We start from the raw sequence: 26,249 nt of genomic DNA, 5'->3' as shown, positions 1-26,249 counted from the left end.
ACCATGAGTAATACCACGAATAATACCATGGTTAATACCACGAATAATACCATGATTATTACCATGAATAATACCATGGTTAATACCATGAATAATACCATGAATAATACCATGATTATTACCATGAATAATACCATGGATAATACCATGAGTAATACCATAAGTAGTACCATAAGTAATACCATAAGTCATACCATGACTAAAACCATAAGTAATACCATGATTAATACCATGAATAATACCATGAGTAATACCACGAATAATACCATGGTTAATACCACGAATAATACCATGATTATTACCATGAATAATACCATGGTTAATACCATGAATAATACCATGAATAATACCATGATTATTACCATGAATAATACCATGGATAATACCATGAGTAATACCATAAGTAGTACCATAAGTCATACCATGACTAAAACCATAAGTAATACCATGAGTTAATGCAATTCAAGTGCCACTGAAGTGCTAATCTGCTTTTATTCTAGGTATATAAGATGTGTTTTTAGTTTCCTGGGGAAGATGTGGAGACTTTCTGTTGTCCTGGTGTCAGTGGGGAGCTTGTTCCACCAATGAGGAGCCAGGACAGCAAAGGTCACTTTGGTGGATTGATACATTTCAGCATGAAACACGATCTTTCACATGGATGACCAGAGAGGAGCAATTAGTTTACGCCTCAGCTGTCTGTCAACTAGGATTGTAGGATGGATTGACCATGAGGATTACGACGATGTTAAATCTGATGCCCTGCATTATATAACGGTAATGCAGTGTAATACTGAGAGCGATTAAGTTTAAATGAAGAGAATGATTGAAGCTTCGCTAAGTCCCGCCCCTCGAACGCAGACTGTAGCATCGGGGTCCAACAAATACCTTCAAGTGCTCCAAATACTCTCAATCCGTCTCAGATGTTGTTAATTTTTCAGGCTGTTTCTGTTGACTTGGAGCTTGTTACTCTCAACCTTGAACTGATATCTTAAACATTTATAACATAACAAAATGAACAGCAGAGAGTGAGCAGAAAGGAAGTTTCTCTCTTTTTCCTCTCCAGTCCTTTTTGCTTTCCTTATCTGGCAGAGGACACACACACACACCGGCTGGTGCCAGCAAACATAAGCACGGTGTGAGGAGTTCGCAGATGTCACGTTGCAGAATTTCTGGGCATCAGACTTTGCTAAATGGTTTTACTATGGCAACGCAGACTTGCTGAGTTACCGTGCTTTTCACTAAAGTACAGGCTTGAAGGCTGAATGCAAACACATCGACGAAAGGAAGGAAAACAGAGGAAGGCTTGTGGAGCGAGAACAGAAGAAGCAAAAAGGATAAAGGAAGAGAACACGTTATAGCCAAATGAAACAACGGTGGAAGGAAACAGCCTGTTGGTCATTGGCAACAAGTCCCTGCTCTCTCTTTACTGCTGCTACATGAAGCCCTGAGGACACACACACACACACACACACACACACACACACACACACACACACACACACACACACACACACACACACACACACACACACACACACACACACACACACACACACACACACACACACACACACACACACACACTCTGCTCGCTGAGTACTCTGACGGACTCTAACTTCAATAACGCACTCGCACATGTTCACGAGACACACTCCAACGCGCTTGCCCTCAAACACTCCGTACGTGACGCTGCGCTCTTCCGCCAAGAAGTTCCCGGTAACTTTATTCCCCGTGCTTCGTTTCAGGGAACTGAAGAGGCTCATTCAGCCCGTTGTTTTGTGTGTTTCCATCGGCGCCTATAAAGACCTGGAGACTGACAGCTGGTGGTTGCCAGCGTGCGTGCGTGTGTGTGTGTGTGTGTGTGTATGTCTGAGTAAAGCACAATTCCACCGCTCGTCCAAAGACAGACACAGATGCAGAGAGAGGAGGTTTAACGCGCTGCTATTTACCACAAAGGTCTCATTCTGTAACTTCTAAAGTACCGACAGGAGAACGGTTGACTTTGGACATTATCTATACAGGTTTTTACTCATTTAGAACCAGTTCCCGCTTAGAACCGGGTTTCGGTGTGAATCCCTAGCTGCTACGCTATCCTACACCCTTTTCAGTGAGCAATGTGTGGGAGCAGCAGGGCCCTTTTGGGAAAGAGCTCTGCCTGTACCTGTAGAACTGGGGTTACATTATCCTCCATTCTTACTCACACAGGCTCCGCCCTCTACTGGAATGTGTGCCCAAGCGTCGTACCCGGGGGGACATTATTATGTCTACGGTGGGGTTCCCCACGTATTAGAGTACGCTGGCTGTGCTGAAAGCTTCACTGGGCGAACGCATGCTTATGATAGGAGCAGAGTATTACACAGAATAGTCCAAGAGAGGGCGGAGCCTGTGGGAGTGAGAACATATGTGTAGAACTACTCACAAAATTACAAGAAGCACACAGACACACACACACACACACGCACACACACACAGACACACAGGCACACACACACACAGACACACACACAGACACATACAGACACAGAAACACAGGCACACACACACACACACACACACACAGAAACACAGGCACACACAGACACACACACACAGAAACACAGGCACACACACACACACACAGACACACACACAGAAACACAGGCACACACACACACACAGACACACACGCACACACACAGACACAGACACACACACACACAAAGTGCAGTCCATGGTTTCCTAGCAGTGGATAACAACAGTGAGATGTTTAGTATTCAGAGAGCGGGAAAGGAAAACAGAGGAGAGAGTGAGCTGGCTTCAGTAACAAAGCAGCTTCTTCATGAATCCCTCACTGAGACTCGGTTAGTGTGTGTGTGTGTGTGTGTGTGTGTGTAGTTGGATCTCTCCCCATGAAACATTTGATCATGCATAAACCAACTACTCGATACAACTTTGCGCACATTAGGTTGTGCTATCTTGTGTGTGAGTGTGTGTGTTTGTGTGTGTATGTGAGTGCGTGTGTGTGATTGCATTGTGATTTATTCCCACACAAATGCACAAAGGCAGTTTACTTACCCAAACCAAACTCATGGGGTCGTGGAGGGTTCAGCTGCCCTGAAAACAGTGAAAGACATTTGTTATAAACATAAACTCAATCAGAGACTTGAAGAAACAGTCTGAAGTGTAAAGCCACGTCTGAATTACCGTACAACACATTCACACACTTTTACACACAGACACACACCCTCAGAGATCGGGCCGTTCGGTGTCCTTACAATACCAAAGCAATTTCTTAAAGTTCATTCCCCTGAGACTATCCACCATAACCCAACTGTTTCGGATCTATAAAGAGGATTTATTTCTACAGCTACTTTATAAAATCATTAAGGGGATCGTTCTGTATTTTGAGGCGGGCCTGCATGAAGCTCTTATCAGTGTATTACCGACAGAAGGACCGGCAGGGGAGCACAATGGAAGAAAAATAAATAAAGCAATTTACTTCTGTGGATGGCAGGAGCACTTATTATAGACAGCATAACACAAATCCATATCAACATATGCGATATTTAGCATAATGTCACTTTGCTGTGAGAGAGCTATGAAGTACATGTTGGGACAGAAAGCCTCCAGAACCTGAGGGTTAATCTGAAGGTGGCAACTGATTCATCAAGCTGTCTGTCCCACTAACTACCTCTCTCTTTGTGCGTCTGGCTTTCCTCTCACTTGGACGTGCCCGACATAGCGATGAGGGCCTCTGCCTTCACAGAACAAGGCTGCGTAGAATGGATTATTGATTGGTGCACTCGAATGAAAGAGAAAAAAGACATTGTACGTATGCATGAGTGAGTGAGTGAGAGAGAGAGAGAGAGAGAGAGAGACAGACAGAAGGCTGAGGGTGGTGACATAGAAAGAGAAAGGAGTGATGGGTCAGAAAGCTGGAGCTGCCGGATGAAAGAAAGCTCGGTTGATGAGAAAGAGAGAGAGACGAGTGTGTTCCCACAAAGTTTATCTCGAGCTCCTAAAAGATGCGTTCAAGTCCGTATTCTGGTGCCGAGTCACAGGTTTGATCAGCAGGACGCTTTGAACATTTAGTTGGTGGCTGGATGATGAGCAACAGTTACACGACTACCTCCATGTACTGACCAGCACACGGTAGCCAGCATATCGAGATGAAACGACCCCGATCCACAGACTGAATACAGGAAGTGGGCGTAGACGTCGTGACGTTGCCCGTTGGTTGGACGTTACGACGCCTCCTGTAAAAGCCATTACGCTGACTTGTGTTTATCAATACCGTATCTCATCCATACATACCGCACATTATAATCATGCTTCTGCCCATAGATCAAATTATGCTGAAATACTGACGTCAGGGGGCGTAAACTATATGTAAACGTCACCTGAGTACAGACAGGTGTGTTTGGCTCGAGACTGGAAGGGAAAACTATTTTTCAACCGCATTTAAGAATGCATTTAAGACAAAGCAAGGTTTTTATGTTTATTAGTTTAATTTCTGTTTCTGCTACTGTTTTGCAATAAAATGAATTGAAGTGACACTCCGAAAGAATGCACTGCAACTCTCACTTTAATCAAGGCTGAAGACTTTTCTGTCTATTATTTGATAATATCTTACACTGCACTGTAATCATTTTCTATTTCAGCTTGTTTCTATCATCTATCCTCTATTATTACTAATAACTGTATATAATTGTCCTTCCATAATGTGTTTTCCTTTGCAATTGACGCGTTGAGTTAAGCCCTTTGAGTTGCCTTGCGTGCGGCATAAATAAACGTGCCTTGCATATGAATCAAATGTCTTTGCGCTGATTTAGAACGAGACATCTTTTACATCAGGAGCGTCCTGATGTAAAAGATGGAAGGCAGTCGAGAACGCTGTGATGCAAAGCCAACGTATTTATGGTTTACATGAGTCATTATTTATCTGACGACAGCAGCTGTGAGTGATCATCAGCTCTGTCTTCAGGCTCATTATCGAGAATAACTGGTGAAGCAGCACGAAGCAAAACAGTTTATTTTTTAAATACTTGTCCATCGAAATAAACGCTGGTTTGGAGAAGTGGAACTATGTTTGAGACGTCGATTCATAATGACCTCAGAGGTGGAGAATCTATGGCGAGAGAGAGTGGACAGTATGGGTACAGTGAGAAGGCGAAAGAAGCAATTATAGAACCTGTTTACAGCCGACATTGTCCCAGTGCGCACGCGGCTGCTCATTACTGTCGAGAAGGGTTTGGAACCCAGAAGAGTGAGAGGCAGATACACTCGACTGCAACACCAAGGAGCACAGAGCGGGTATAAAAGATATCTACAACCCAAAAGATTGATTAATGCATTTATGGATCGCGATTTTATACAAAATGAGTTCAATAACCTAAATGTGATCGTAATGACGATTCTGTAGCGATGACGAAAGGCACCGGAAGATAGATAACTGTTGGATGAGTCATAGGAGCAGACCAGCTGTGAGACAGAAGTGAAGTAATCCAGTTCCTGTTAGGACCATACAAGTACAGCCTGTTAAAAGAAATATATGTGTGTGTGTGTTTCCATTTTGACGTGTGATTGTGAAAATGTATCCATCCATTTTTCCTACTTGCACACACACACACACACAATTGCATACACACGTGAACAGACACACACACGTCTGTGTGTGTGTGTGTGTGTGTGTGTGTGAGATCATGAAAAGAGTGAGGTCAACAAGGAAAGTTAGTGTTTTGGTCTTGTTTTTATTAATCTGTCAACCACACTTTGTCTCCATAGTCTTGTTATTATACTGCCAGCATCCGTACACACACACACAGAGACACACACACACAAAGTCACTCACTTTTACAGGACAACTAATATTGCCAGAGTGCAACACAAAACCAGCCACACACCAGCACTCCTGCATGAAAGCACTACGACTCGAGAGTAAACAAGAGGCGGTGTCGCTTCCCGGACAATAGTCTTGCAGTGTTCATTAATACACACACACACAGATAAAAACATGAAGAGAAACTCAATAAAGGGAAGCCTGGATGCCACCTTCAGTAATATGAGAGGCGGCTGCTCTGCGAGCGACACCAGTTACAGAGTAACCACCGCTGGAGGAAAGCAGGAGGACAAAGGGGACCCACCCCTCTTCCAGCAAATCATGAGCAGGGAACAAAAGTGCAAATATATTTAGTCCAAAAGATAAAGAATGAAGCCAAGAACAATTTGTTCAACCTCAACTTTACGTGGATTCTATATCCAGATGAACCATCACAACCATCCGTAGATTCACTGAAGCTGATCCATAAAAAACAAAGACACCGCTAATACATACACGTATATTTATATAAAGTAAACTATTATTTATATATATATATTTTGTGGCAACCCGGGGGACTTGGAGGTGAGATTCTGAATAAAATCAGGAGACTCAGAAATAGCACAAAATAAAGTGTCTTTTAAAAAAACATAGGAAAAGGGGGGAATGCGCATCTAACAGCAACAAAGGATTCTTCCCGGTCGGGGTTTTTGGTCTTTGGTCTCACACCTGGTGTGAGACGGTTCCGATCTCCTGTATGGGCAGAGCAGAGGAGAGCGGTGAGATGGTCCAGTTACCTCCGGTCTGTTGCAGCTCCTCTCCTGAGGTTCCAACATTCCTTCTTCTCTCCTGCTCAGGCTGCTCTCCCCTGATGCCTTCCAGTGGAGGGTAGATATAGTCTGTGTCTCTCATCAGCTGATGGGCTGCAGGTGTGACCACTCCCATGTGCCAATTGGCTGCAGCACCTGCACTGGGAAGTACGCCCCGTGGATCACTTCCCCCAACCTGAGCTTTGGGATCCGCCTCCTGTGCCCTGTCTGCTCTGCTTTTCCCCCTGGTCTGCCACAATATATAAATAATAGTTTACTTGCATCACAGAGAGAAACAGATCATTTTTTGTGAAAAACAGACATAATTATAACATCAGGTCTCCATGCAAAGAAAAAGAAATCGCAACACCTCTCGTAAAAATTCCCGCATTTCATTAAATCAGGCTCTATTTTTCACCTCCTCTACCATGAGAGCTTGTTGACGGTTATTCCGATAATGGAAAATGTTCACCATCAACTTAATGTGAGTGTTTTGTTAATTTATCGTCACTTCCCAACAACTCTTCATCAGATGCACGATGAAGATGTCCTTGATGCACAATGGCTGCTCCCTTCTCTCGCCTCAAACAAGAAGACATTTGTGTTGGAGCCACAAACAGGAAAACTTCACTTCATCTTGTCCAACCTCTGCCTCTCCGCTGTCAGAGCTGTCAATCAATTTCCCCACGGGATCAGACGGGATATTAAAAGATGTGGATTTTTGAGCACCTTTCCATCTGAATGTCTCTATTGACTCATTAGGAAGTTTATTTTGAAAAGACAAATTAAATTGTAGGAAAAAGAAGAAAAACTAGCAGTAACTTCATATCACACGGACCATCGTCTGAGGGACGTTGCACACACATCACAAAGATCAGTGTGTGCCAAAGTAAAGCGAATCTAACAGAAAAATATGATCTTGTAAATACAGAAACAGTCTGAAAATACATTGGATACCTACAATCTATACAATAGATGAAATAGGTTAACAGCAGAAAAAGTAGGAAGACGTCTGCACACCGCTCCTCATTACAGTTTATTAGCGTCAAATAAATGTTATGTTTTCCAGGTGCAGTATTCATCTGACATTAAAAGACAATTTCCCTTTAGATACTCCCACCAATTTCACAGGTGTGAGTTAATGGCCTCGTTTCTTCTCTTCCTGTCACCGGATGACCATTGACCGGTTATTATTGAAATGTCTCTTATTAGCTGTGACAGCTACTGCATAGGAAGTACTTTACGAACCCTTTGTGGAGAATTATCTTTACATCCAGACAGGAATATATAAATCAAATGCTCTTACCAAAAAAATAAAAAAATAAGAAGACTTCCACACGCCGCCAGCTGCGAGTATTAACAATAAAGTACTGCAGGAATGTATTGATGAGCCAAGCTGGGAGCTAGCACTGCACTGGTTCCATCAACACAAAGATTGTGAAATAAGATCTGTGACAAACAACAACATTCATGAGATTTTAAAGTTTTCACATTTAGTTCAGCAAGATAATCTTCACAAATAAACACCATTAGATGACATTAGTGGTCTCAGTTAGTCAAGACACGATAAAGGTTTAAACCGGAGGGGTACACACTGACCTCATTCATGTCATGGAACCACACTTTAAAATCTCTGAACTTGAGTTATTTGAGGCTTAGATGCCCAAAACAACTTTCAGGAAAGCAATCGACTTTGAGACGACGCAACTGGAGGTGAAAACATTGTGACTCAACGATAATTAGGGGGGCGGCGGCTTTGGAGGGAGACCTGAGGGGACGGGTGGGGACAGAGCAACCTTTGGAGCGAGAGCTGCTTGCTTCATTGGGTTAGCGTTGGCAACAGAGTGCTGTTTTCCTTTCTTTCAGATGAATACTTATGAACTACTTCTACTTTCAGATAGGAGGGAAGCGGGTGGGCTAACACACTTCCCTATGAATATTACATCGGCCATCACCAGCCCGAGCAATTGGCGTTGTTGGCAAGCTGAGGTGCCAGCTGCACAATACTCACCCGCAGCTATCATTTATATCTGGGTATTCACAGTCAGCAATCTACTTGTGGACACAAATCACATCTTTGCCTCAGTGTGTGAAGGACAAAAAAATAAGCCACCGCCTTGATTGGTCAATTACCAGTACCGCTGCAATCTCTCTTATCGGCCGAGAACTCGAAGCTCAACAGACTTTTAGCTCCAGTTCATAATTGAACCGGCAACATAGCTGTCATGCATTCAACCAGGGAGGTGTGGAGAGATGGGGGAAATAGATGTATGAAAGGAACATTCGATGGCTGGATAATTAAAGGATTCAGTCAGTCCGCCTACTCAGAAAAACATCCTGCTCATCTTCGATACACTGCTGATGGCGCTCATCCGCCGCCGCGTTCCACAATTACAGAAAGATGGACGGCGGGGGCGAGCGGGTCATCTCTGCCGGCACACCGCAACGTCCTAACTGCCGCTTTCTGCTTCTCAATAAGGTCGAAGGAATGGGATAACACCACACAAATTCACAAACATTTATTCAGTTTTCTGTTTTGCACGCATGGCATTTCAGGGGCCAAATGCCAGCTCCAATCACCTGCATGGATTCTAACACAAAGATACTGAGTTTGACACAATATGTTTAACACGCAGTCTATTCGACCATTCCAGTTCCTGCATTTAAAACTTTAAAAAGCTGTAATTTTCCTTTCAGAGAAAGAACATGGCTCGAGAGATAAAGGACATTTGGTACGACGATGTGCTTCCTGCCATTATGTGCCAGAACACACTGCATACAATCGCAATTCAATTCCAGTTGTGCGTGTTTTTTTTCTCCTGCGAGCTACTCTCCATAAACCCCACCAGCTCAGGCGGTGCTGTCTGAGATTCTCTCTGATGTCTGGTGTTGCAAAAAACGCTGAGGTGCCAAGTGTGTCTGGAAAATGCAAAACGAGGAGAAAAAGATGAAGCAGCATAGAGACAGAAATGTCCTTAATTTGTTGACAGTTTAAGGGAGGAAGACAGGAATCTACACAGATGGTTGACACTCTGTTCACGAGAGAGCAGAGCCAAGTTCATCTGCACCATTTGATTTATTCATTTTTCATGAGCTGGTTCCTCCTCTTTCGTAGATCACATCAGGCGTGTTCAGGGGGCGTTATTCTTCCTATAGTTTCTGGGTGTGGCCTTAGATAACTAACCCACTGACCCAGAGTCTATACAATTATAGTTTCCTTATTCAGCCATTCACTCATTCATCAGACACCAAAAAAATCCAGATGCCTCTCCCCTGATACCGAGCAGCCTGGTCACCCAGGCAAGGAAACAGCTTCGCCCATCACGTTTCAAGGGAAACTTTTTGTCTCACGGGATGCATTCGCTTAAAAAATATGTTTCCGATCATAGTGTGCAGACGTCCGCGTAGGGACGAGGTCAGTGTGGGGTGGTTGGGAGGAACACAGGACTTTCACTGACCGTAATTCAGTCGAAAATACTTCAGTGTTTCATTGTATGGGAATGTCTTTTTGTGGGAGACAGGGTTGTCGTTTTATAGCATTTTTATTACTATCTAGCATGTGCAATATAAAATCAATGCAGCCCTGGCTGGAGGATTAGTAATAGGCTTCTGTAAGTGGCAATTCATTAAAACTCTCAATACTTCTGGCGGGCAGGGTGATGAAAAGAAGTAATTTCTATGAGGAACTGCATCTTTTAATTTCACTGTGGGAGCTATCAGTGAAACCACCAACAGCCCAAGAAGACGAGCAAACAATGAGTGAAAGCAGAGAGAGAACGACTCTTATTCGTCACTGCATATGTGAAAAACATCTGTTTCACCTGAAACGTTAAATATTTATACCATGGATTCATTTCATCATTGTAATAACATGCAGTTAATATAATCAACGGTCTAGTTGCATGATAAACTGTCACACTGTTGAGGGCTGAAGGAACAGGTTGATCCGGCCTGTGACATCACGTGGTCATCCGGCTACTTGTTGCACCTCGTTTCGGAGCTAAGGCGCTCCACCTCCTCGGTGTGCTATTTCACGACTCATCCTTTCCTCGCCTGCCTCTGTGCTCGGCCTCCCAGGCTCCTTCCCAGCCCCATATACCGAGACTTTCCACCCTGTTTGTCCCAGTTTTTCTGCAGAGGACCGCAGTCAGTGGATCGTCGTCCCGTTTCAGTGATTCATTGCTCGTGGTTTTCAGTGAAACTAAGCGGTTGACTTGTGTCGCTTATCAGAACAAGAACTAAACCCTGTCCAATCAGATCTTTTGCTCTAACAACAGAATATTTAACCAGGGCCCCATTCCTCGTAAGTGGTTCAACTGAGTCGATCACATGTCCTATTATCCAGCTTAAATGAACCCGATGATTGACATCAGGCTATCTCGGTTTTTCAAAGGCTCAAACTATCTCATGAATCGAACCAGACTTCAGTAATCAGGATAGAGCTTATTTTTTCTCTGCTGACGAGCAGATGATCATGAACGCATGTGAGGAATTCCAGACCATAATCATGGAACATCTAACACCGCTGTGAGGGCGAGACAAGAAGCATGGCGACATATCAGACACGTTAAATGAGTAATGCTACGTTCACACTAATATTCACAACTCTTTACTCGCGTGAGCTTACTCTCCCGACTATTTGTGGTTTATTCATTCACTTCATTCGCGCTGCAGTGGGGGCGTGGCTTATCTCTGTTATAATTTCCGCCATCCACCATGGAAGACATAACCATTTTTTCTGCTTTATACTAGTTGTGGAAATCCCACAAATGTCGGAACATCAAACGCCCTTGTGTTTGGGATCATAACAACAATATCATATTATATATATATATATATATATTTATACATAACATCATACGTAGGCTCACACAGCTTGGTGAATTTCATCGACTACGTCTAAATAACTGGATGAAAAGAGGATATAATAGATACAAATTAATAGATACTTATGAGGATATATGTGCTGTACTTATGTATCATGTACTATATTTGTGTATATACATGTATGTGTAGATGACCATATAGAACTAGAAGTTTGAATATGTGTGAGCATTCTGTGTATGGGCAGATTAGTATTTCTGCATGTATTATTCATAATCAGAAATTCTAACAATTGAAGCAGTACAAATAAATTGTGTGTGATTCTCTCTATTCTTCTCACAATTCCATCTTAATAATTTTCTACAATATTCTGGAGTTGTGGACAGAGCCCAGACATTTGGCCTCAACATTTGTTGTGAGGCAGGTGATGCCACAGATCATCTAAGATGTCATGGGCATTGTTTAGTACATGGACATTATACAGCACATGGGCATTGTACAGTATATGAGTATTGTACACAACATGGGTATTGTACAGTATATGAGTATTGTACAGTACATAGGTATTGTATACTACATGGGTATTGTACAGTACATGGATATTGTACAGTATATGGGTATTGTACAGTACATGAAGCACACGTCAAAAGATAAATTATCCAACAGCCCAATATTATTGAAATCCTAACCCATTTATTCACGATCCAACATGTGATGAGGAGAAATGAGCTGAAACAAGTGGTTTTAATAACCACAGATAAAGTCCCTGCACGCAAAGACGAGAAGACGAGAAGAATATAATATTGTGGCTTTTTTTATTGACATCACTTAAGCTGCAGGGCAAAAACAATTCACATTTTTCAAAAGCTTTGCGCTCTGAATTAAAAGTTTTAATCGGGCCCATATTTTACTTTATTGACAGCGTATGTATTATTTATAAATAATCCAGTTCAGTTTGAAATCTCACAATAATAATTGTTGAGATATTATTCAATTTCATTTACTATATTGGATTTACAAGTTAGTTGTTGACTACAAACAGATGTTAATACAACAGCCCAGCTACTTCAATAACTATAGCACTAAATCACATTATTGTGATGTTCCAGACCTTTACATGAGGAACTTCTCTCTAACTGGACCACGCTAAATTTAAATACAATACCCCTGATCTAGAGGTACCACCCAACGCAGCTTCACACCTCTGTTATGATGTGTTATTAGCATACAACGTTGTTTTTTTGTTTTTTTACATGTTATGGATATTGTTATAAAACATTATGATAATTATGCAGCACATAAAACACATTAGAAGTATGTTTATGCATCAAAGACATTATGTGTTGCCAGTGTTTTTTAATGGCCTCTAGTGAATATAATGAAAAGATGCTCAGCCGTAAAAGTGAGACGGCAGCAGCTCGGCAGTGAAGGAATGGATCGATGCAGCGTGATGGAAGAGGAATGCTAATTAAAGAGAATGGAAAGTAATAGTGACCCATGGATTGAGTTGAATATCTAAGATCAAGGTGTTTTGTTTTTCTTTACATGCCTGGTGGACTTCCTTCATTTTTCAACATGCTTGATAAATGAGTCCACCTCACCAATATTCCCTTCTGAATTATTGAGATTCGAGAAATAGACCCACCATCATCTTTAATCGTATCTGGCCCCCTGCGGGGACTTCACCTGTCACCGGGCAGAGGATGAATATTTCCTGACTTATGAACGAGATGAAATATCAGAGGGCGCATTTAGTCTTTCCGCCAGGCGTAGATGCAATGTGACCTCGTCTCCAGGTTAAAAAAACATCCCTTTCAACTAACACGACAAAGGTAGCCTTTTTTTATTTATAAATCCATTATTCAGAGCTCGAAAAGGCTAGAGACTGAGGGAGAGGAAGGGGAAGGACGGTACCCCCCGGCATCACGAGGCGGACAGGAAACAAACCGAGTCGTAAAAATGCAGCTCCGACACAGGAGAATGCAGCTGGATGAAATAATTGCGAGGGACGGTGACGGGCAGACGGGCAGAGGGAGAGACGGGGAGTGCTAAAAGCTAAAAGGAACAAATAGCTGTAATAAATCGTTCAGCTTGTATCTGAGGCACGGGCGGGGCGCTCTGGGGAAACGTAGCGAGAAGGAGAGAATTAAAAGAGTAATAAAAGTGAGATAAGTTCATCCACTGCAAGGGGCCGATGAAACCACGGCCACTTCTGTATGGGATAAAGCCTCGGCAGAGCGTCCACAAATGTGACAGCCTGGGAAATGGACACAGAGTTTGATGGATTGACAGATCCATCATTTCCTGTCACCAGTGTTAAGTGCAATCCACTCAGGGAGCGCTGCATTTCTACACAGAGCTGCAGCCTCCACCAGCGTGACGAGGAGCTTCTGTTCTGCACTGAGGCCGCACGTTAGGTGGGCTTTGGTCCCTGGATGCCGAGAGACACATCAGTCATGTTGGAGAATAAATTCTGAGCAAAATAGTTGGGTTTAGGAGATTAGGTCAAATTTAAAGCAGTATTCAATGGCAGCTTCCAGGCGTTCCAGTTGAAATGAGCTAGGTAGGCTATTTAGGACCAATTCAATCTAGAGTAATTTATGTGAGATCAAAAAAGTGATTACAAAAAGATATATATTCCGGGTTTAAGTCATCGCCTGCTGTTAATAATTACAATTCTTAAAAAGTGGACAAATGAATGGTACGTTTTCAGACGTTGTTACTCTTCAGGTACATGAATAATGCCCCTCATCATTATTTTATGTCTTCACAAAAAACACCACAATCATTATTCAGTGCAAGGTGTGAATCTTAGTCTTATTTAATTGTTCACAATTCACAAAGATGTAAGATTACCTGATAAGAAGTGGATGTTTTACATTGTTGCTCAATGAATGAGAGGAAAGTCAGATGACACAACTACTAATACTCACAAGTAGTATTATTCAACCTGCCCCTTGCCCAAGCTGCTGTGCCGACATGTTTCAAGACCACGTCCATCGTACCGGTGCCAAAACACTCCAAGTCGACGTGCCTCAATGTCATGAAGTGCTTTGAGCGGCTGGTTCTGGCACACATGAAGGTTTCCTTCCCACCCACCCTGGACCCACACCAGTTTGCCTACCGCAGCAATAGGAGCATAGACGATGCAGTCTCCACAGTACTGCACTCTGTGCTCACACATCTGGAAAATAACAACAGTTATGCACGACTGCTATTTGTGGACTTCAGTTCTGCATTCAACACCGTCATCCCCTCCAAGCTAATCACTAAACTTGGAGAGCTGGGCACCAACACCTCCCTCTGCAACTGGATTATGGACTTCCTGACCAACAGACCACAGTATGTAAGGTCAGGCAACATCTGCTCCGCCACTGCCACACTCAACACCGGTGTGCCACAGGGCTGTGTGCTAAGCCCATTCCTGTATTCTCTCTTCACCCATGACTGCCGGCCTGTATGTGGATCCAACTCCATCATCAAATTTGCAGACGACACTACAGTGATTGGTCTCATCAGCAACAACAATGAGACAGCATACAGGGAAGAGGTACAGCACCTGGCCATGTGGTGCGCCGACAATAACCTGCTCCTTAACACAAGCAAAACCAAGGAGCTCATCGTGGACTTCAGGAAGAAGAACAAGAGCACGCACGACCCCATCCACATCAACGGGATGGCCGTCGAGCGTGTTTCCAGCTTCAAGTTCCTGGGGACCCATATCTCGGCGGACCTGTCCTGGAACACCAACACCTCCAGCCTCGTCAAGAAAGCTCACCAGCGCCTCTTCTTTCTGAGGACACTGAAGAAGAATCACCTGTCTTCAGCCATCCTGGTGAATTTCTACTGCTGTGTGATCGAGAGCATCCTTACCAACTGTGTCACAGTCTGGTACGACAGCTGCTCTGTGGCGGAGCGCAAGAGACTGCAACGGGTGGTGAAAACTGCCCAACGTATCACAGGTACTCCACTCCCAAGCATCGAGGAGGTCCAGAAGAAACGCTGTCTGCATCGAGCTCGCGGCATCCTGAAGGACTCTTCTCACCCTGCTCACAGACTGTTCTCCCTCCTGCCCTCAGGCAGGCGCTTCAGGAGCTTACGGTCAAGCACCAGCCGTCTGAGGAACAGCTTCTTCCAGAGCTGTTACTCTTTTGAACTCTACCCCCCTCTGATCATCATACACCACTCTATCCGCACTGTAGACACTTTATGCCATTTGTTGCACAATCGAGTTAATATGCACTGAATATTTGCACTAGTTTAGCAACCCCAGAAATATATATTTATATCTCCGCATTATTTATAACCTGTATATCATGTATTTATTATGATACTTCTGTTGCACTTCTGGTTAGATGCCAAACTGCATTTCGTTGCTCTGTACTTGTACATGTGTTTTGACAATAAAGTTGAATCTAATCGAATCAAAGCTTAAAGATTGTACAAAAAGTTTTCTTCATGCCTTCAAAAAATAAAACAGGGTGAAACAGACACAAACTTTCTACAATGAGAACAATATTTTCCAGAATCTAAACTGCTCTCTATCGCGTCCGGAAAGTAGCTTTGAGTGTGTGTGTGTGTGTGTGTGTGTGTGTGTGTGTTTGTGTGCGCGTGTGTGTGCGTGTGTGTGTAGATCTGCATAATCCAGCTGGTCTCTCAGCTGGTGTCATGTTCATCAGGATGTTGAACCTCCATGCAGTGTTCACCCTCACACTCAACAGGTCACTGCACACACACACACACACACACACACACACACACACTTGCACAGCAAAGCCCACCCACTCCTATCTGTCAGGAAACACACCCACACACATTTATTTCAAGTCTTCCCTGGGCAGAGTCATCTCACGCTTCTCTCACATCACTTCTTCATCACAGTTTTTATTCATGGAGAACAAAACACGCAGTGTGAATATTCTGGTTTCCAGAACGACCGAGTTTAACAGCGACAAAAACAACCACCGCCAACATTTTTCTACGTGTAATTTAATCCCACCTGACTCCATCGGCTCCTCGCAGCAGCATTATTCACACTCCTCACTGGTTTATAAATGATGAATAGATTATGAATTAGTCTTGAAATAAAGGAACCAAAGTTTGAATAATACCTCTGTTTACTCTCCTTTCCTTCTTTTTTATTGTTCCATTCTGTATGTGTGTGTGTTCAATGGGACCCGGAGGTTAGAATTGTTGCAATCAATTCGTCATGCCCATCAAACTGCCCTTGAGCAAATACTTGAGCAAGCAAAAGCGGTGGAGCGGTGTAGTGGGTAATTCAATATCGAAAAGATGTCAGCAGGTTTCATCTCGTGTCTTATTCTATTGTGAAGAGCGTTGCCCTCTCTTCTTCGGTGGTGCCAGGACCTCCACACTGAGATAGGAGGCAACTTCCAAAACTGTGAGAACTTTTTGCTCAAATATAAAAAACTATTAGCGAAACTGTCAGAGCTGTATGTACAAATTTGTATGAGTTATGTCGAAAAATGTGTCTTGTTATATCACCCTAATCTTTGACCTTCCAACATATCATAAGGTCATCCTTGAGTCCAAGCGCATGCTTTGAGCTTTGTGCCTCCTGAGGTATCATGTTCAAGAGAAGATGTTGTAATGCCAGTTCTTTTCCAATATGGTGAAGGCCCCATAGCATGAATATCACAACAGAGGTTTGTGTTTATATCATTAATAGCTGCTGTAGATGGAATGTCGTTCAAACTCAGACTTAATAACATTGAAGCAGGATAATTAAATGCAACTGAGTTCCTGCTGAGCTCATTTGAACTGTCATTATCGGCGTGCAGACAGCAGCCTCAGCTGCATGTTACCTCCTCAGCCCCACGAGTCAGCATGCCGCCACGGCAACAGCACTGGGGAGGCTGTGATGCAACACGTGTTATCCTTGTATAATTTAATTCTAGAGAATATTCATACACATTCGTGCACATTGTGTCGATTTAAAAATCCTGTTTTGAACAATGGATAAACAGCAAAGAAAGAACATGTCACACTGATCAATGCGCAAGTGGAACTGGGACGCCACCTCAATGTACCGCTACTGGTTTGCTGAACTGGAGGCGACGGCGTTTCAATCCCAGCTGGTGGGACGCTCTCACATCTGGATTATGGACGGTATTCTGAAAGATGAATGTCAACTATTGCCATGTTAAAGAGAGTAAGGAGGTGGCAGACATGAACCACCACGTGCAGTGACGGAGACTCTGAATACTAAACGAAGGTCTGTTTATCTGTCCCCGTAAACACATTAATAAACTAGAACGGGCACTCGGTAGACCGCATACCTTCGCATATCACAAGATTGGGCATTGAATTATGAACATTTTGGCATTAGTTGCATGCCAATTGGATAAAAATTGACCGTGCTATGGTAAAAAGAAGATGTTGACTTTTTCATGACCTTGACCTTTGACCCGATTGATCCCAAAATCTAATCAAATGGTCCCCGGATAATAACCAATCATCCCACCAAATTGCATACGATTCAAGAAGATTTTGACCTTTTCGTGACCTTGACCTTGACCTTTGACCCGGTCAATCCCAAAATCTAGTCAAATGGTCCCCAGATAATAACCAATCATCCCACCAAATTTCATGCGATTCGGTTTAATACTTTTTGTGTTATGCGAGTAACACGCATACAAATAAATAAATAAATAAATAAATACACGGCGATCAAAACATAAGCTCTGTGCTGTTAAGTCTTTTAATCCGGCGGCCTGACAACACACTGTGTGTGTGTGTGTGTGTGTGTGTGTGTCTGTGTTTGTGTGTGTGTGTTCTTGTTGTTTTTTGAACAGGTTACCAGCTGGACATCCTGGTCTTTCACAACAATTACCAAGCTGCTAATGAGACACACCCAGCAACACCTGCAGGAGCATGGGATCAATCACACTCACACTCTCTCTCACACACACACACACACACACACACACACACACACACACACACACACACACACACTCTAAGGTTGGAATGGTACATGTAAAAAGGGAGACGATGGATCTGTGTCCTTCTGGGTACACATTCTTGAATGGGCCAATTAGAGGGACGAAGAAACGGTCCGAAAAGGGCGACCAGCCCCTGTTGAATGTTACTGTGACTTCAGTGTACTGTTATAGACGTAGAGACACATGTTATAAAGCAGCACTGTTGTTTAAATGAGACGACTCGTGTCAAATGCATTTAGAGGAAGACAATGAAAAGCTTTTCCAAATATCAAACCCCAGAATTCGCTCTGAACATTCTGATTCTGTCAGAAGGGCCACGTCCAATAATGCAAAGTGTCCGGGGGCCGAAGAGAAGGAGTTCCACGACAGCAATGGCTCCATCCCGACCACAGGAGTTGTAGATGGCCGACAAGGGGTTAAAGCTCCGGGCTGACAGAAGGGACACAGACTAATCCCTCAATCCCTCCTCTCTCCTCCAACCTTCTCCTCTCCTCTTCTCTCCCCTCAATCCCTCCTCTCTCCTCCAACTTTCTTGCCTTCTCTTATTCTCTCCCCTCAATCCCTCCCCTCTCCTCTCCCCTCCAACCTTCTTCTCTACTCCCATCTGCCCTTCATCCTTCTTCTCTCCTTTTCTCTCCCCTCCATCCCACAACTCCTCTTTCCATCCCTCTCCCCTCCTCCACATCCTGCAACTTTCCAGTCCATCCATCTCATCCTCCTCCCTCCCTCATGCATCTCTCCCCTCCACCCCCCTCCCCCCTTACAAATGGTCCACTGCTGATGAAGCAGAGCTTTGCGAGCCAAGCAACTTGGCTGCCGTCGGCACAAAGTAAATAAGAATAAATGAAGTGATAAAATAGTCTGGCAGAGGGAATAAAGCGATAGATGCATAGAGGGACAGACGGACGGAAGGCCACTGCTGAAGGTAGTGAGGAGTGCAAAATAAGCAGAGCGAAAGAAGAACAAATCACAGAGCGGGTCCTGGAGCTATCAGCGAGAAGTCCAGACTCAGCCTTATCTCACCTTAAAGGGAGTCGAGCGTTCTCCACATCGGCTGACAGCTGAGTCAGCAGCAGCTAAATCTATAAATTCATCTCATTTCATTTACATTACCGAATAAAATGCCCATTCCTCACTGCACCATTACATTAAGCCGTATATCCTCCCACTGGCTCTGATGCAGAAGGGAGGAAAAGGTTGACACAACAGGTTTTTCTGCCAGAGACCAGAGACCAGAGGATATATACAGTATATAGAGTGATATACATACACGCACACATACACACACACACACACACACACACACACTTGTTCATCACCTTCCTGTCCAGTGACACCCATGTATCAACAACAGTGTATGAAGGAATTAAAAGCATCAACTTCAATAAAAGGCAATCTACTCATTAATCCAGAAGGGATATTAATTAAAAAACTTCTTAATATTATAACAGGGAATAACACACACACACACACACACACACACACACACACAACCCCCACCTCCTGACTCATCAGACTCTTTACAACAGCAGTTATTAGCTCGGGGCTCATTGGGACAGTCCAGCTCACGTGGAGACAAAACACAGCCGTTATTAATTTAATGAGACGCTGCAACATGAGCCCGGTCATGAGGTACTCGCCTTCAGGAGGAGACTTGTGGGAGGAACCTTCATTAAAAGGCGAATGACGGGATTAAAAGTGATTTAACAACGTTCAACTGTTCATTTGGTTGGATCATACTCCATCTAGAGTTAAATAGACCATGAAGCATAATGGCAAAAATGTAACTGTAGTGACCACGATATACATACGTTTGGAACTGAGTCTTGTTTGCTTGAGAGAAAATGCAATGTCCAGATGCGATTCAAAATTCAAAAGATATATGTTTATTCGCTTCTCTTTTGACTGTATTATGCCGAAAAATGTATTACGATTATTACCGAAATCTTATGGTAAATAAGACGCAAGATAATCAGAGCCAGCAAAGTCAGCCACACCACTAGGGGGCAGCACCTCTTCATTATGCACTCTAAAGCCATTCATAAACACAACCATTTATTGGCAAAATAGGAATTTTGCTAATCTAAGGATTCTATGTGGCCGCAGGAAACTGAATTGGGAAGTGATTTGATGGTGAAGAATGAAAGGAAATAACGACGCCTCTGGCGGCCATGTTGGAGGTTCTCTTAGTAGATAGCAGCCGTTTCTCAATTCCAAGGACACTGAGTACAGACGTGTGTTCTTTTGGAGTCTGGACTTGGGAGTTTGGTCTTGGGAGTCCAGACTCCGAAGGACGGGAGGACCGAAGGACGGGAGGACGGTCTTTCTGCTATAGAGCGTATTCACTCACGTGACCACAACAAACTCTGGCGGCCATGTTGGGGTCCCACCACGGCATTGTTTTGCTTGTTTGTATGCCGCTCTTCCCTTAGAAATGACCGTTATATCCTGAAGGAGACACGATTTCAGTTCAAAGCGGTGTGCCTTGTGATTATGGTACTGTGCCTCATTGTTGGATGTGGGACTAATGATTCAGAATATGGGTTTATCAGCTCAACAAGAGGCTATTACTTCAACTTGTCATGCATCTACTTCGGCTTCACTCGGCGTATGAGCGTTAGGACTGTTCTCATGTGTTTCTGTTGATACATCGGGTTGTGGGCACGTTTCCACTGACACACTCTCGTCAATAATCTCTTTTTGCTTTTTTCGCCGAGCGAAAATCAATGTCTTTCACTTGCGCAAAAGGAACTGTGGATGGAAACTTGGGAGGAAGCCATGAACATGGCAACTCCGTCGGGTGATGTCTGCCTTTACTCTGTGATTCATTTCAAGGTAAAATAAAACACTGGCTCCATGGGAACAGCACTCAGCACGGCCAGCCAAACAGTCCCTGCTGGTCCTGAAGGAGCTGGAAGCGGCTTCATCAGACACTCGTCCTGGAGGCGGAGCTGTGCGACTACGGATCATATATGAACCCAGACACGGGGCGCTTTATGTTCCGACATTTTTGGTATTACCACAACAAGTATAACGCAGAAATAGTTGTTGATGTCCCATGGTCGATAGCGGAAATGAAAACTGTTTTACAGGAATGTGACCGGGCTATGTGCTGGTAACTAGGGGTAACTAGCGAATTAACCACAAAGTGTTGAGCGAGTAAAATCAGGTAAAAAAGCGTTGCAAATATTCAATTCCAACCGCTGAAATCTTTCTTTGGTAATGCAGAAGGACATGAGGTTGCTGGGCTCTCGCATAATCAAACAGCGGACACGATAGCCAGGTCAACTTCTTCTGTCATTTAATAAGTGGACCCCAAGATGGCGCGATTGAGATTCTGACGTCACGTGAATACGCTCTCTTGGAACAGCAGCTAAGCTGTTCTTGCTCATGAGTTTACTCCAAATTATTTTTTACAGTCAAAAAAAATATGACAACCCTGCTTTAATCATTATTCTTTGAATATAATTATATTATTTTGAATTGTGTGTGGATATATATATATATATATACACAATTCAAAATAAAATAATCATACACATATAATTGTATATATATTGTGTAAAAAATAAATATGTATATTGTTTATAAATATTTAGATTATATATGAATATGTGTATATATATATATTTAATAGATATGTTATATATATACATATATATGTATATATATATATATTTGTGTATATATTTGTATCTATACATAGTTATATTACACATGTAATTGCAAACAATTCGGTCAAAAGTAAAAAGATACCACTTTAGTTCAACGTTAAAATTTAATTAAATATATTAAGTTATGAATCTTATCCCTGTCAAACTGCTTTAATGTTATCTGTGAATAAATAATAAACTCTTTGTTCTCGTTAGATCCTCCAAAACCTAATTATATCTCATGTTTAACCGCTACGGACATCAGATCCAGCGGAGCATTTAAAAAAGTCCAGCGGCCACACAGCGTGCTGACCGTCCGGCGCTGAGCGAGCAGAACCTCAAATCTCCGGCCAAGATCTTTATTAGGATGAATCATAACAAACCGACCACAGATATGATTTTTAAACTACTAACTTCTCGCCTGAAAACATCCTAAAATGACATTCCGTGACTCAACAACAGTAATATTTATAAAGTCAACTGTCAGTTGTTTATTTTCTCCACCGCCATTGCTTCCGGTTGCTGGTGTGAAATGCATTCTGGGATATCGGCTGGCCAGAGTACGCACAAGTCTCCTCTGATGCATCCTCCGGAAAGTGGGAGGATCAAGTCACATCCGGGCATTTTGACCGTGCTTTGCGAGAAGCGAACTTTGGATTGGAACATGTACTCGGGCTGAGACTGATGACGTTTCACGAGTCACGCGAACACAAGTAGAGGAAAGTACGCACAAGTACGCATATTGAGAAACGGCTAGAGACTATATGGCAGATCTCTAAATGTACCGTTATACTCATTTGATCAGTGTTTCATTGGGACTTAAAATAAAAATGTGGATGCACCCGAAGTGAGACTGTCAGCTTTACAATTTAACGGAATAAAAAAGCCATTGTCAATCTAAATATTATAAAGAAAGGAAATTCATATGAAAGGCAAATGAAGTTCATAACTCCAATTAATTTAATACGATTGCAGTATATTAAAATTGCACTGCAGTGAATCTCCTATTGATGTAATCACTTTTCATGTATGTGCGTATTGTGCAGCAGAACAACATAAATATATTTGCTCTATTAGAGCCAACAAGCTCTGGATAGAAAAACAACAGTGGGAGGGCTTTTAAAGGTTTCCAAGGCGTTTTCTGTGGAAACAATAATTGTGGTTACAATTATCTCGCATTTTTACTTTATCTCTATCATTTCACACTAACTTACATGCTGCTATATCAGTGCTCTGAGTTTAGGATTTTTTTACTTTTAAATATATTTTATAGGAGTGAATATCTGATTCTTGATGAATACAGGAACCAAGCTTAATTATTGATAAATATTATCAAGGCAAAAATAGTTCCTAAAATAAGGATCTTATCATAAAAAAGAAAAAATAGTGATTAAAAATATTACTTTTACACTGTTGAATGACTGTGAACTTGCTTATCGCAAACAAGTAACAGTAAAGGAAGTAGATCAGTGACAAAGGTGAATACTGGGCGGGGTCATCCACGTGGAGTCGTTCAGCAGTCCCGCGTGGGATTCGGTCACAGGACTCATTTGTTCTCTTTCCGTCTCGTTTTTGGTGCCGCCAATCTCCCACTGTGCCACCGCCCGAAACCACTTCGCTCAACCAGTGAGAACTGAGGGAAAATGGTGTCTTCCAACTTCAGACTTTTTGTGATTCCCTACCTATTTAGAGTTAAATAAACATTTTACAATTTAAACATTTTGAAACTCCATTATTTTGATTTTAAATTTTACAGCATGTACACTGTAGTGGAACTCAGGACAATTGTTGTGTGAAAAGACGGAAAAATATAGAAGATAAACTAACAAATGATGTCTGTAGAGTGATATGAAACTAACAATACATTCAACTTGATTATTAAACTAAGTCATTCATCATCTAGATTGTTTTGCTTGTTAGTTGAAGGATTGTAGTACATTTTTTATTAAAACTAAACATCTTATGTCCGGAACTAACATACAACAGATATGTTTATTTTAATTTAGATTATCTAAACTAATCCTTTGTTCATTATTCTTTACGGTTCTTCATTTATTATTTTGCATGTTTTATTTTTAGCTGTGATATTCCTGGAAATGTAGAGAAATATCATGCATTTGGTAAATGACTAAAATGACTATTACTTAAAAATAAATAACAGTAATGCTTTCAGAACTAAATATATCATTCCTTACATGTTAGTAAACAAGACAATATATGAATATCATAGTAAGAAAGACAATAATTGAGCAATATTGGACTTAACCTCCCTAAAATGTGCTGGTTGATCTTATGTTAAAAGAAAGAGGAAGTTGTCATCATCCAACCCCGATACATGTGGTATCACTAGAAACCCCCTACTGTCCTCATATATATATATATATATATATACTGTATATATATATATATATATATATATATATATATATATATTCTCTTGAGAGTACAACAGAGCTTGAGAGGTTAACTCAAATGAGTCAAAGAATAAATGCTAAACCAAAATGTCCACATTGATCTAAATCTGAACCGAGTTTAATTGAGTGGAGTAACTTTCTGAACTGGCTGCATTTTTGTGGGATGAAGGCTGCGAGTGTGTCATCATGTTGCGATACCCTAGAATTGACAAAGCGCCTTTTATTCACCCATCTTGTGGTTTTATTCCCCGACTGAGACAAAAAAATCCACTCCTCAATACCGTTTACATAATTTAAATTGGAACAATACGTGTTGGTACAATTGTTTTCCGACATGCTGAATAAGTCCCACTGGTTCTGCTCGGCGTAATGAACACATAACAATGAACAGATACTAATGGCAGCGTGTGATTTGGATCCTCCTCTGGATGACAGCTCTGCACTGCAGAGACATCCAGAGGTGTGCAAGAGAAATGAGTCTCACTCCCTGAGAAAATGTGAAAAAAGTAAAGTTTACAAAAGAAGCTCCCATAAGCCTTGGCTGAGTCCCCCACTCCCCCGGCTGTCAGCCTTGCAGGTGAAGCTGAAGCTGTGAGAGGAGCTCGGGTCCTCTGGTGACTCATCACACTCTGTTTCACACTGTTTAAAATGTGCAAATATGTAACAACTGGCCAAGAGTTTAAAACATTTTTTATTTTATGAACTAACATTATCAACGCAATGTGAAGAGGTCACAGTGTCGTCGTTGTGCCGCAGAGATATTCACCGACTCCAATGAGCAAGCTTGCAGGAAGTTGACATCCTTACTTGGTGGCGCATTAAGATGTTAAGTCTGGGATGCAGATAACAATACCTGTGTCCTCCACATGACGGGGCCCATGGAGCATGCGCACTAGCGTTTCCTTTAACCCCGCCTCCCGGCGCTCTGGATCGTTCACATGAACACATCATTGTGGTCTTTTCTTGCCCTGCTGTTAGTTACTAGCTGGATTTTCATTATGTAACTGATAGATTGTTTTGGGCTAGATATGACACATTCAACATGACACATTCAACATGACACATTCAACTTGACACATTCAACATGACACATTCTGCACACATTCCCACACACACACACACACACAGACACACACACACACACACACCTCTCTGCTTGTCATTCTTCTGGAGTCAAATCCCTGCTCTGTGTGGCGCCTACTGCAAAGTTTCTGCAAAGTGTGTGTGTGGTGTGTGTGTGTGTGTGTGTGTGTGTGTGTGTGTGTGTGTGTGTGTGTTTATACCTTTCAGTTTTTGGGAGTTTCAGCCCTGTCACAAAATGTGCATAAGCTTTAAACTCAAAGTCAGGCTACATTGCAGCAGCCAGCTAAAGTACTACTGTCTAAATCTAAAAGTTAAACAGGAATTCATTGCTAACAAGATATTCTGTGAAACGTGTAATGTCAAAATGTTTATTCTGTGCCTATTAGTACACAAGTAAGTCTGAGCCTGGCATTCATTTACAGTTTGTTTGAAAGGTTGGCTCACTAAAATCTAAAACAATATATACTGTGTGTGTGTGTATGTGGGGATGGTGTGTGTGTCTGTGTGTGTGTGTGTTTCCTGTGCTGCATTCATCTGACAGCCCCCTTGGTACAGAACAAGAGTCTGTTAAGTATCTTCAAAAGCCTCTGCAAACAGTTGGATGTTATATATTATTAATGTAATTCATATTAAACATTTAAAATGTGTGTTGTTTTGTGTGTGTGTGTGTGTGTGTGTGTCTGTGTGTAAGAGAGGGAGACTAC

General features: G+C 42.4%; 1 protein-coding gene across 1 annotated transcript in view; it reads right to left on the bottom strand.

Moving 5' to 3' along the window:
• Positions 1 to 26,249, bottom strand: part of LOC130210409 (sodium/calcium exchanger 2-like) — a 173,342-nt gene that overhangs the window by 119,959 nt on the left and 27,134 nt on the right. Inside the window, exon 2 of the mRNA XM_056440679.1 lies at positions 3,055 to 3,093. The gene's annotated coding sequence lies outside the window, so the exon portion shown is untranslated. The remainder of the gene's footprint in view (positions 1 to 3,054; positions 3,094 to 26,249) is intronic.

This window comes from Pseudoliparis swirei, chromosome 20 (assembly GCF_029220125.1).
Source record: "Pseudoliparis swirei isolate HS2019 ecotype Mariana Trench chromosome 20, NWPU_hadal_v1, whole genome shotgun sequence".
NCBI lineage: Eukaryota > Metazoa > Chordata > Actinopteri > Perciformes > Liparidae > Pseudoliparis > Pseudoliparis swirei.
The sequence above is the reverse complement of the archived record's forward strand: the minus strand, read 5'-3'. Positions and strand labels throughout refer to the sequence as shown.